The 13,077-nt window shown below is 40.1% G+C and overlaps 1 protein-coding gene across 4 annotated transcripts in view; it reads left to right on the top strand.

Annotated features, from left to right (window-relative positions):
* The first annotated feature begins 2,109 nt into the window (after positions 1 to 2,109).
* RNF182 (ring finger protein 182) overlaps positions 2,110 to 13,077 on the top strand; it is a 54,267-nt gene continuing 43,299 nt past the window's right edge. The window contains exon 1 of one of the 4 annotated variants that reach the window (XM_010376404.1): positions 2,110 to 2,239. The gene's annotated coding sequence lies outside the window, so the exon portion shown is untranslated. Of the gene's footprint in view, positions 2,240 to 2,529; positions 2,686 to 13,077 lie in introns of those variants that run through there. The other 3 variants (XM_010376403.2, XM_010376401.2, XM_030928934.1) reach the window with 3 other exon arrangements.

The following is a 13,077-nucleotide window of genomic DNA, read 5'->3' as shown; positions in this document are numbered from 1 at the left end:
TAGTGATTTGAATAACATATTTTATTTAACTCAATAAATTAAAAATATATTTTAACATGTAACCAATATAAATATTATTAATAACTTTTTTAAAGTTATTGTTCCAAGTCTTTGAAATCTGGTGTGTATTTTGCACTTACTGAACATGTCAGTTCAGTAGCTAATTCATATGTGGCTGCTAGCAGTTACTGAATTAGACTGTGCAGCTCTAGATCTTTTTAGGAAAGCAAATTCATTATTTTAACCTCATTTCAAAAATGGTGAGAATAAGAAAGACTAGTTATGTATTCACACATTAATTTTTAAGATTTAGTACCTTCATTTTTCAGTTTGGCTAAACAGACTAAAAGCTGCCACTTAACCTATTCAAATTATATCCGCTGGTAAGTAAGGTGGCACATTTTAAGACGGTTTCTTGACAAGTCTTTTAATTTTCTCCAAGAGGAAGAATGGAAGCAGACCTTAAGATAAAGCTAAACCTCTTTTGGAAAAGTGAATGTCTGGAAGAATGTCTCACAGAATAAGGCAGGGCCAGGTCACTAAGCAATTCTCTAAGTGGGGGCACAATGTGGACTTTTCCAAGCCTTCAGCTGAGGGCAGGGATGGCCAAGTTAATGGTCCCTCCCTATTCCTTATTCAGTGTTTGATCAGGCAGTAATGTGCATGTAGGTCAACAAACATTTATTAAAGCTCTTTGTTTTTGATTCTTCATTGATAAATTACTAATAAATGCTCATTTAAAAAAGCCAAACCAACCAAATATGTGTACCAAATTGTGCATCGTAACAGGTAACTGTCCCTTCAATTTTTTTTGTAGTTAACAGGTTACCACCAGTAGCAATTACGTAGGCATTCTTATAAACCTCTATCTCTACGTTTTTGTTCCGTTTCTATCTATCTAGTTTTTTTCTTTTGTACAGAATGGGATCACCCACACATACTGTTCTGAGTCCCCCTTTTCCATTTAATAAGAGATCAGTATCTATGAATTTTATGTATTTTATTTCTATTAATGGATGCATAGTATTACATGGTATGAATATGCCACAATATTTAACCATATCACGATTGATAGGCATATCAGTTGTTTCAAACGTTTACTATTACAAAACTTTTGCAATGCATATCCTTTTATATCTATCGTTACACATCTGTGTGTTTCTGTATGACAGATCTCTAGAGTTGAGATAGCTGGGAGAAATGTATGTGCATTTTGAATTTCGGCAGGTATTGCCAAATGCTTCAGGGCCTGCCAAAAAGACTTGTCTTTTGACTTCATCTAGAGTATTTTTGACTTCATTCAGAATATTCCCATTACAAGAAAGAGGCCAGTCTCTCCGAGGAACAAACTGTTTTCTTCTTCCACCATGAAATAGATCTTATCTTTTCATTAGTTAATATATGTGTACTTTCAAATGGCAATCACATTGTTCTGCTTTGTGACTTCTCAGATAAGTAGTAAACCCAGAAAACATCAGCTACCATGGATTGTATTATAAGTTATTGACATTCTTTTGGTGATTCACGAAAGCCAAAAAATAAATGTCATGTTCCCCAGGGTTTAAAGAAAGACACTGTAGCTTTTGGATTCAGCAACGGATCTTTCAAGAAAACAGTATGGAGGGGATGACTCACTCCCCCCATGGAGGCTGTCCTCTAGCTAGTCCTTTAGAGGAAGCATGACCAAGGGTCTGCTAGTACTTTTCTCTCCCTAAGAATTTCCTCAGGAGAGGAAAAAGTTAGCTTTCTTTTCTCTGCTCCTGAGTGCCATGGCCTGCAGTAAGTGACCGGTCCTTGGCACAGAGTCACTCAGGGCTCATGGTAGATGCTTAGGCAGGGCAGTCACGGCCAGTAGCTGCGCAGTGTGGCACCAGCTGAGATCCATACTGCAGCCTGAAAGTTGTGTTTCAGCTTGTGAGGTTACAAGTGTATCCTGTGTTTACATCAGAGATAAAGCCCCCTTTCCCTCTCTCCTACGGGAGCCCTCAACAAGACAGATACACGGTTTGCGTGGAGTGAGACCAGATCCAGCAGAGGCAAAGCTTGGTAAAAGAGGGAGGAGGAGGAGGGGGAGAGGGAGAAGGCGGCACGGCATCCCTTGGCAGCTCCGTGCATGCTGCGGCAGTTGCAACAGGAGCACCGAGTAACAGTTGCTCAACACTTTATCACTTTGCATTGCTCTTTCTCCTTCCTTAAGTAAATTTCCATTTTGAGGAAATGGAAGCTCCACAAGAGAAAGGTGTGGTGGTGGTGGTGGAGGGTGTGTGTGGGGGGACGGTGGTGCGACGGCAGTTGGAATGTCCAGTGTGGGAAAGCAAAGGAGTGCCTACTAGGATGCGAATACCACTTGGCCCTGGGCTCGCTCCGCTTTAGCCTTCCGCTCTCGCTGGGGAGAAACAGGCGGTTTGTGAGGGAGACTGAAAGAGGGGCGTGTTTGTGTTGGTGGCGGCCCATCGGGGGTCCTTGTCCCCTCCGAATACCCGGACTGCTGAGGGGAAGGGCTGGGGGGGCCCCGGCGGTTGCCATGGTGACGCAGGGTCGGCGGCTCGCGCAGTGGAGACAAAGCAGCCCGCCCGCCAGCCCGCTAGCGCCTCGCGCGAGCTCCTCCTCCGCGGGAACCTCCCTCCCCTCCCAGGAGCCGCCGCAGCCGGAGCGACTCCCGGGCCCTGGGCCGCCGCCGGCCAGGTAAGGCGAGCGCGCCCGCGGCCGGGGAGGGGTCGGCTGGACGCCGGGTGGGGTGGGGCACGCCCGGCGCGCGGAGGGAGGGGTGCCAGCATCCGGCTGCGCCCGAGCCGGGGGGCGCGTCCCCACCGAGGAAACGGCCGGCGGCCGTCCCCGACGCCGCTGCCGGCGCGGCCTCCCCCACGCCGGGGCAGCCGCCAGCCCCGCAGTCCTGGACCGCGCCGGGCCGCCTGAGCGCGCCGAGGAGAGGGGGCGGCAAACTTCAGGCCGAGCGGCGCCGGGGGCCGGTGCGCGGTGTCTCCCTCCGGGCACCGCGGAGGCCGCCGTCCTGGCACCAACTTGAGGGGCTGCGCGGCGGAGGGCGGTCCTGGAGCGCCCGCGCGGGCTGCACCTGCTCAGGGAGCTGCCCCTCTGTTGTTGTTGTTTTTTCCTTCTTGGCGTGCCATCGAGGCTTTTAGGGGAAAAAAAAGGTATGAAAATATTTACCTTTGGATTTTCATGTTTCATGGTATTCTCTTTGAGGAGGGCATGGAGGGACAAGCGAAAGATTTTTACAAATCTCTGAAAAGTGAGCCCATTTTTATGTCTGTGGCTGAAGCATTTTGAGGGGACTTCTGAAGTTCGTTTGGATATTGAATCGAAAGACCTTTTCCTTTGGACGGTGCAGTTGCACCTATAACTAGATGGTAAGGGTAGCCCGGGTTTCCCCGGCTGGCAAGACCAGAGTGTAGAGCAGTACCGATACTTTGTCGAGGAGATACTTGGCACCGAGGTCATTGCTTTTGTTTCTGGAAGGTATTGTGTTCATGCTGTAAGGAACTGGAAAGTGGCTTGTGTTTTTTTGTGTGTAGGGAGGCAATCCAAAACACCTCTGGAGGCAGGTAGCTGGGCGGTATTTGCCTCGGTGTTTATGAGTGTGATGATAAGGACCATGATGCGGTTGCCATTGGAGAACTGCATATGTTAAAGGTACCCCTGCCCTTTCTCAGTGGCCCCAAGCCTTGCAGTCATTTCGTGATAATTAGTTTGTTGCAGATGCGAAGCACAGATTTAAATTGTGACTGTGAAGACTTACGTTTTTGGTACTTAGACATCATCTTACATGTAGTAATATGAAAGAAAACATACATTTTCAGAGATACAGTTGATCAATTCAGAAGGAAATTGTATATATGTTAATAAGATCTGTTTTAAATCATATTTAAATAATATGAGATGTCATATTGGTAACTGGAAAATTAATTAACATATACATAAAATTGTATATCCAACTTAGTAAAATAATGTATAAGTTGGAATAGGTCAGTTAAAGAACTCTATATGGAATGCAAGAAGTTATATTTTTGCTAGAAAGTAATTAAAACAAACAGTACCACTGATCATTTTGAATTGCAGTTAAGTTGATTGGAATTCTGGGTATTACAGCTATTTGATATTACAGCTATCTAATATTCCTCTTGCCTCTTTTGGGATTTCAACACCTGTTAGCCTGCTGATTAATAGGTTTCTCAGTCTGTTCATATTTGCCAGCAACTTTAAGTAATGTCACTTCATTAGACGATTGTATTGGAAACTAAAGGATTGAAGTTGCAATAACAGTTTGCAGGTTATTTCACAATTGGGCTTGTTTTTAAACTGAATTTTACCTGTGGAAGATTCACAGATGCTCTGCTAAATACTCTTTCATGACGGTAATGAAGTGGTACATTGATTAAAACGAAGTAGATCTGTTTTGAGAAGATAAACAGAAGAGAAAAATAAGTATTTTCTCACTTAAGCGTGAACAGCAAACAGGATATTGAAGCCTAGGCACATTATATAGACAGAGAATGTAGCTTTGTGTTTTGTACTAAAAATAAATTATTTGTGTGTGTGTGTTTTTCCTAAGGGACCAAGAGAACAGCTTTATTCAGATCTTTGTTAGCAAAATGAGCATTCAAGTTAAAGGACTTGGTCCATGCTTTCAGCCAGATGAAACCCACACTGTGAGTTCTAGCCTCAACATTTATGTTGTGGCCCTTAATCTGAATGACGAAGAATGGAAATATCCATGGTGAATTTAGCAGAGTAAGAACTGGTGCTTTGCCTTTCCTGCTAGCTCACGCAAGCACAACATTCAATATAGTTTGGCTTCTTCAAAGCTGCATCATTTTCTGCCAAAATATAAAGTCAGTATACAGAAATCAACAATCATGTATTGCATGCGCTGCTTGGTTGTAGTTATAAGAGCTCTGAAGCATGAAATCAAGCTTGTGTCAGTGCAGTGGAAAACAATAATCTGGCATGATTATATGTGTTACTAGTGTTCTGAGGTATGTGCATAACTGGATAATGAAACAAAAAAATACTATGATATCTGCAATATGTCCTTAGAAAATGCAAACAGAAAGTGTACTTTCTGTCCATGGTTTAGCCACCTGGTGGAAGCAGGCAACAGCACTGCATATCCCCAGGTGTAAAATACTAGTCATCACTCTTGCTGATTCACAGGACTAGGAGTCTTTTCCTGCATTTCTAGCTTCCGAGTTTTAATTTTATGAAGTAAAACTGGCCCTGAGTTTTGATATAAGCTGTAAAATATGGCTTGATAATCGTCACCATAGCTGTATTCTACCTGAAAGAATTCTGTAATTTAGTTTATGAAGCATATCCAAAGAAAAAAAAAAATAAGCCACAAATGTTCCTGTGTAAGTTAGGATTAACATTATATTTGTGCCATTGAAAGTCAGTTGTTTGTAACCACATAAACCTGCATGGGCAGCCTAAAACCACTGAAGCCTTCATTAGCTGTTTCTGGGTCAACATTCTCTTGCAATTTCTAGTTGCACTGTGATAACATGATTACTGGTTGGTAATTTAGCATGTAGTGCAATGTGTCGTAGCATTTATAAAAGCGCATTTGTGAAGGATGGTAGTTTTTAAATGATTTCTTCATTACCAAAACAGGTTTAGATTTGTGGCTGGGGAGAATAATGTGACCCTGAGACCTCAAGACAAAATGCTATAAATATAAGATATTGTTAACTGACCTGCTGTGCACAGTGGTTATTGATCAGAACTACTGTACTGAGAAAAGGCACAGGAGACACATGGTTATGGTGATAGGATGTGGTGTTTAGTAACACGGATAATTAATAGTGATTGATAGAAGCTGAAAAACTTTTGTGCGCATGTGTTTCATTTTTCATGTTTTCAGTTCAAATGGAGATAAGATGTCTTAAGCTGTTTGGTAAGCCACAAGTGCTTGGGGAAAATATATCCTTTTGTACAGTATTGTACATAATTTAAATGATATAAACATAGTTCAAGGTAAACGATTGTTTTCCTTATGTGCCAATTGTTTGTAGCAGTTATATAGTATGGTTTTGGACATCAGCCATCAAATGTTTATCAAATGTTTCCTTCTATATATTCTGTGTTGCTTGATGAAAGTCAACTGACCTCTTATATTTGGGGACTTACTTGTTTTTCAACTATTAGGGTTATTTATTTTATATGTAATTCTTTATGTATGATACCCAAATATTCTCCTTTGGTCTTGTTTTCAGCCTTCCTTTTTTCAGAAGTCGTTAATTTTGTAATGTTTTTAAAAAACGTTTTATATTTCCAGAGCTTATTTTAATGATGATTTGGTTAATTTGTAATTTGATCAGAAAATAGTGTGCATAAAAAAACACATTATGATCTTTATATTTTGCGTTTTGAGTATTTATAGACATTGTATGTTGGGTAGTGGAATTTGGGATCCTGTTAGGTGATTGCTTATTTCCATACATATTTTGAACTTGATCTTTGCTTCTTTATCTTATAGTCATTTGAAGTGAAAACCAAATAACTAGGAGGTGGAGGCAGCAGTGAGTTAAAAGGTGTTAAAGAGATCAGTACATACTGAGAGTCTGCGGGTATAGTGGCCAAAAGTGGTGCAGGGGTGGGGGTGCAGTGGTGGTGGTTGGGAGGGCAGGGTCAGGGAGTCTGAGGTTGGGAGCTGGGAGACAGTGACGGCTCTAATAATCTCTTTAACACTTTATGGTCCAGACTCTAAAGCAAATTACCTGAGGTCTTTACCTAGTGACCATTTCCAAAGGCTGGCCAGTCCTACAGAAGAGATGCTGGTGCTGGTCCTGGTCACTTGCCTCCGTTTTTCCTCCCAATTAACTAAAACATGACTCTCTCAAATTGTGATTTAAGTGCACTTTAAATATTGTAAACCACAAATTAAGGCCCAATAATAAAATGTTTCCACATGAATAATGTTATCTAATTGGTCAGGTACATGATTTAGACAATGAAGATGGCAATGGAACTATAAAATAAAACTGTGTGTTTGGCTAACATATTTGATGTATTTGAGTGAGAAGTTGTGTTTCCGAGCAGTCTATTGTGAACCATCTTCCCTCTTCTATAGCTATGGTCATTCAAGGCAGACATGGTGTTTTACATAAGTTGATCACCATGTGATGTGTCAGGCATAGTTATACTGAAGAATTGTTGTTTACTCAAACTCTTGAATTTTAAATCTACAATAAAAGGTTTCTGTGTGGTCTTCTCTGGCCTTTTTTTCTTCCTGTATATTGGTTTCCTGAGACCTTGTTTAGTCTGATTGCAGTAATTTTGACTTCCAGCTCTTCTCTGTCAATCAAACCCTTATGAATTCTTCCCTATGGGCCACTTTTCCAAGTACTTCAGAAATATCAACTCATTTAATCCTCACAACAACCCTTTGAAGTAGGTACTATTATCCCTATTTTATGAATGAGGAAACTGATATGATCTCTTTCTGTTATGTTAACCCAAAGGTACACAAAATATACCAGAATCCTGGCTTTATGTCAAGGAATGCAGCAAGCTTTATTTTCTATTTACTGATATCTACTAAGTGTAGAAATAATGACAGTAATTATTATGCTTGGGCTTTCCTCCCCCATCTTATTTTCTCTTTTTGCTAAAAATAAACAAAACCTAAAGTCATAAAACAAGAAGCATTTCTTCATAGCACTTTGTGACATGTACCAGTATTTTTTTCTGTACATAGAAACTAGAATAATTTATGAAAAAGATGTTTTCCAAAGGTGGTTGTTCTTTAATTTATTATTTGTATTCATATATTTAAAGAATATGGTCAGCCTTGCATATCTGCAGATTCTATCAATTATGGATTGGAAATATTTGGAAAAAAACAACAATACAATGATAAAAAATAATACAAATAAGAAACCCAGTCTAGGAACTATTTACATGATATTTACATTGTATTAGGTGTTATAAGTGATCTACAGATGATTTAAAGTACATGGCAGGATGTACATAGGTTACATGCAAATACTATGCCATGTTATACCAGGGACTTGAGCATCCTCAGATTTTGGTATCCTTGGGGGTCCTGAAGCCCACCCCCCTGCAGATATTGAGGGGTGACTACATATTTTCTGTGGTATTGGCTGTGCTATCTACATGTAAATCTATCTTGGAAATGTTGATCCATTTGCATTGCCTCACGGGGTTATCCTCAATCTGGGCTCACCTGCTCTTCCCTAGGCTACCTCTTAACATGTGCTAAGGACTAAGTGATACTGCCTTCTCACTCTTTCCCAGTGGAACTCTGCATGTCCCTCCTCTGAAATAACACATGTTCTTACTGTCTCCATAGAAGAATGAGTAAGCATTTTAATTTCAGGAGCCTTATTTAAGCTATGTGAAAAGTAGTACTAAATAAGAGACAGCTGTTCATAAAAGCAAGTGAGTAAACATAGTTCTGTAGATTCATTTAATAGTAAATATTATAATAACTACTATTTATTAAGCATTTACTTGGTGCCAGGTACGCTATTAAGTATTCCACATAAGCTGTCTCTTTTGATCATCACCATAATTCTTGTTTCCTCATCTATAAAAGGCTAATAAACAGCTTATCCAAGATTGTACAGAGTTGGTAGATTTAAAAACATGATTTGTGTGGATAAACCACAATCTGAATTTGACTATGATTGCTTTGTTAATTACCAGCAGACAAAGAATGCCTTCCTGCTGCAGTGAAGATGCTTTTTGAATTATGTTACTTTGAAAGAGTGGCAGTTGAGGACTGCCTGGTAGAGCAAATTCAGAGTGGCAGGTATGGATGGCTGAGAAGGAGGAGGTAGTTCTCTGGAGGTAGCCAAGAAAAAGACATCGTTGTTTACAATTATTGCTGCAGACCTCAGATGGGCTTTTGGAGTAGAAGGAGGGAGAGAGCCCCTATCCTCAAGCCTAATTTTGGAAAAAAAACCCAAAAAAATTAAATGGAGTTATTTTCTGTCTCCTGAATTTGTGTTTTGTTTTATACTGTGTTCTGGATTGGAAATGAATAAGGACAAGTGCTACCTGAGTGGTATAGGATGAAATGAAATGAAAAGTAACTCAATAAATGTCATACACCGCAGGCTAAATTCTCTGAGGGTCAGAGCAACGTGCTCTTTGTTACAGTGGGAGATTTCCTTGTTTTAGGATGCTGAAGGTCTGGAGTGTGGTATAAGGGATGAAGTTAGAAGTTTGGGAAGATGTTTTCATTTGGGTCATTCCCCTGCACGGCATGGGGTTTTCCTGGAATTCCTGGTGCATACTTTTCTTGATAACTCCTGGGGGGAAAAAAGGAGTAAGGGATTTAGAATCTTAATAGTATGGAATAAAACCACTTTTATGATCATCTAATTATTTAGATCACTATGACTTTTTTTTTTTTAAATGTTCAATGCCAATATGAGAAGCCAGACAGCCTGGATTTGAATACTGGCTCTGCCACCTTTTAGTAATATGATCTTGAGGTAGCTGCTTAATCTCTCTGTGCCTTCATTTCATTACTGCAATGGACAGCATTCTTATGTCCCCTCCAAATTCGTATGTTGAAATTCTAACCCACAAGGTGATCATATTAGGAGGTAGGGCCTTTGGGAGGTGATTAGGCCATGAGGGTGGAGCCCTCACAAATAGTATTAGTGCCCTTATAAAAGAGACCCCAGAGAGGTCATTGGCCCCTTCTGCCATGTGAGAACATAGTGAGAAGGCACCATCTGTAAACCAATAAGTGGTCTTTTATCAGATACTTAATCTGCCAGCACCTTAATCCTGGACTTTCCAGTTCCCAGAACAGTAATAAAGAAATTTCTGTTGTTTATAAGCCATTCAGCATATGGTATTTTATGATAGCAATCTGAACAGACTAAGACAATTACCTTTAAAGCAGAGACAATAATATTACTTCGCTTGGTGATTGTGAGGATTAAATGAATTAACATTTCTAATGTACTTAAGTATTAGTTATTAAAGGTAAGTTTTGTGTGGAGAAAGGAAAATTAATATTTAATTTATTTCAGGTAGAAACAAAAATCTAATTTTCTTTAGGCCTCTAAGTTCAACTTGCATATCTTAATACTCTGTTTATATATCTGGTAAATATGAGCAATCATCGTCACTTTTTCTTTGACTAAACTTTAATTCAAATTGAATAGATTGGATTTCTTAAATTATCAGCCTCATTTATGAACTTAGTTAAATTTCAAACCTTAAATATTTTAAATTGCACATGTTACTTTAATTATTGATTGTTCTGTTTAGATAAATCATATGCTTATTGGGCAAATTTATGACTCAAGTAAGTAAAACCTTACCAAATACTTAGGTGAAGTTCCTTTGAATATTTTGTCACTTACAAAATTAATATTGTATAGACATAGTCAAATACTCCTAAACATTTCAATCAAAATAAATCGTCTAAAATCTATTACACATTTTGAACTAGAATCACAAGGCTCATCTGTCAGTTTGATGTCAGATTCTTTTAAATTGTGCACAGGCTGTTCCAATTAATATAAGACATATTTCTAAACTTTTCTAAAAAGTAATAATACAAGTCTGATTTTCCTCATCTTTATATTTAATTCTAAACCTTCTCTAGATGGGAGTTAGTTACCCACTAGAAGGAAGTTTATAATCTCAGATAAACTGAAGATGCCATTCTAGGTGAACTTTAGTTATCTTACCATCCCATATTGATTTGAAATTGCTGTCTGACCATTTTTTAATTAAAATATGGTTGCTTATTGATCACACATTTAAGGCTTGAATGCTGCAACTGGATGGCACACATTCTGGAGAATTCTTCCTATGACATAGGTGGACAGGCTTGGCTCTCCTGTGTAGTCATCATAACAATAGGAGACTCCAAACCCTTCTTTTCAGATAGTGTTGGTTTTTTAATCCTTAGACCAGTGCTGTCCAATATGTACTTCTAAGTTATGGGTAGTGATATTGAACAGTAAGATTTGGCCAGGTGCGTGACTCACACCTGGAGGAAGCAGGAAGATCACTTGAGGCCAGGAGTTCAAGACCAGCTTGGGCAACATAGTGAGATCCCACCTCTACAAAAAGTGCTAAAATTAGCTGGGCACGGTGGTACGCATGTGTAGTCCCAGCTGCTCCAAAGGCCGAGGTAGGATGAGGCAGGAGGATTGCTTGAGCTCAGGAGTTCAGGTTTCCATGAGCCATGATTATTCCACTGCACTCCAGTATGGAGCGAGACTCTGCCCCTTAAAAGAAAAAGGAAAAGTAAAAAGTAATTATTTTTAGTAGTAGATTTTATTTAACCTAATATATAAAAATTGCCATAATTTCAACATGTAATCAATAAAAAAATTATTAATGAGATATTAAACATTTTCATTTTGCACAAACTATTTGGAATCTGGTGTGCATTTTATACTTAGAAAACATCTCAATTTGGATGGTAAATTTTCAGCAGTTAAAGTGAGGCCGGGCATGGTGGCTCACTCCTGTAATCCTAGCACTTCGGAAGGCTGAGGTGGACAGATCACCTGAGGTTGGGAGTTTGAGACCAGCCTGGCCAACATGGTGAAACCCCGTCTCCACTAAAAATACAAAAATTAGCTAGACCTGGTGGTGCGTGCCTGTAGTCCCAGCTACTCAGGAAACCGAGGCAGGAGAATCGCTTGAATCTGGGAGGCGGAGGTTGCAGTGAGCCAAGATTGCACCACTGCACTCCAGCCTGGGCAACAGGAGGAGACTCCGTCTCAAAAAAAAGGAAAAAAAAAGAAAAAAAGAAAGAAAGAAAAGAAATGTGGTCTTACCAAAAGAGTAATGTTGTATTTGCAGGAAAAATATTTTTCATTGGTTCAGTTTCTAAATTTAAATTAATTGAAATTAAATACGATGTAGATTTCAGCTTCTTAGTTGCACCAGCCACATTTCAAGTGCTCAATAGCCAAACGTGACGAGTGGCTGCCATGTTGAATAGTGTAGTCCTAGACTTGATTCAGAGTCACTCCTCACCCTGTCTCTTATTGTTATGGAGTCCCTTGTTGTTATGATGACTATACAGGAGGGCCAAGCCTATCTGTCTATATCAGCTTTACGCTTTGCCCACCACCGTTTGAGATATCTTCTTTCATTCTGTTGGATTCTTCATTTCCCTTGCTCACAGTTATGTCAGTCGTTTTAATGACATCTCTTGGTTTGAAAGGCATTTTAATGTGATTTCATTAGATCCAAATATTCTACACTTTTGCCTGTTTTTCTGAGTGACTTCTCCAACAATGTTTTTTTGATTTGTTTACAACAGTTGTACTTCCAAAGGTGGTGCAGTGGGGTAGGCTTATGCCATCTCTGTTTCATCATAGGTAGTTTGCCATTTAGATAGGATTATGAAGACTGAACTGTGATCCAAGCATGAGCTCTCAATGCTGGCTGGCAGCCCCACTCCTTTTTTCTTTTTTCTTTTTCCTTTTTTTGAGGCGGAGTCTCGCTCTGTCGCCCGGGCTGGAGTGCAGTGGCCGGATCTCAGCTCACTGCAAGCTCTGCCTCCCGGATTTACGCCATTCTCCTGCCTCAGCCTCCTGAGTAGCTGGGACTACAGGCGCCTGCCACCTCGCCCGGCTAGGTTTTGTATTTTTAGTAGAGACGAGGTTTCACCGTGTTAGCCAGGATGGTCTCCATCTCCTGACCTCGTGATCCGCCCGTCTCGGCCTCCCAAAGTGCTGGGATTACAGGCTTGAGCCACCGCGCCTGGCCTCCACTCCTTTTTTCTAGTCTGTTTGTTATTCTTCTATCTTGGACCAACAAAATCCAAATAAACAAGAATATTAGCAGAGATAAATAAAATTGAGATAATTAAAATAATGCAAATGAGTGGATGAGTACCTTAGATTAAACGGTAAGGTAACATTTAAATAGGGATTTGAGTGACAAGAGAAGATTTGCTCAAGAGCACAGCATTTCAGACAGAATCAATGCAAAGGCCCTGAGGCAGAGAGAGAAGGCAGGAGAGTCATATGAAATGAGGTTAGAAAGAAAAGGGGTGGCCAGATTGCTCCAGCTTTGTTATTCGTGGTAAGGACTTGAGTTTTATTC

Source organism: Rhinopithecus roxellana, chromosome 4, assembly GCF_007565055.1.
Source record: "Rhinopithecus roxellana isolate Shanxi Qingling chromosome 4, ASM756505v1, whole genome shotgun sequence".
Classification (NCBI taxonomy): Eukaryota; Metazoa; Chordata; class Mammalia; order Primates; family Cercopithecidae; genus Rhinopithecus; species Rhinopithecus roxellana.
Note: the sequence above shows the minus strand (reverse complement) of the source record. Positions and strands in the feature narration are given on the sequence as shown.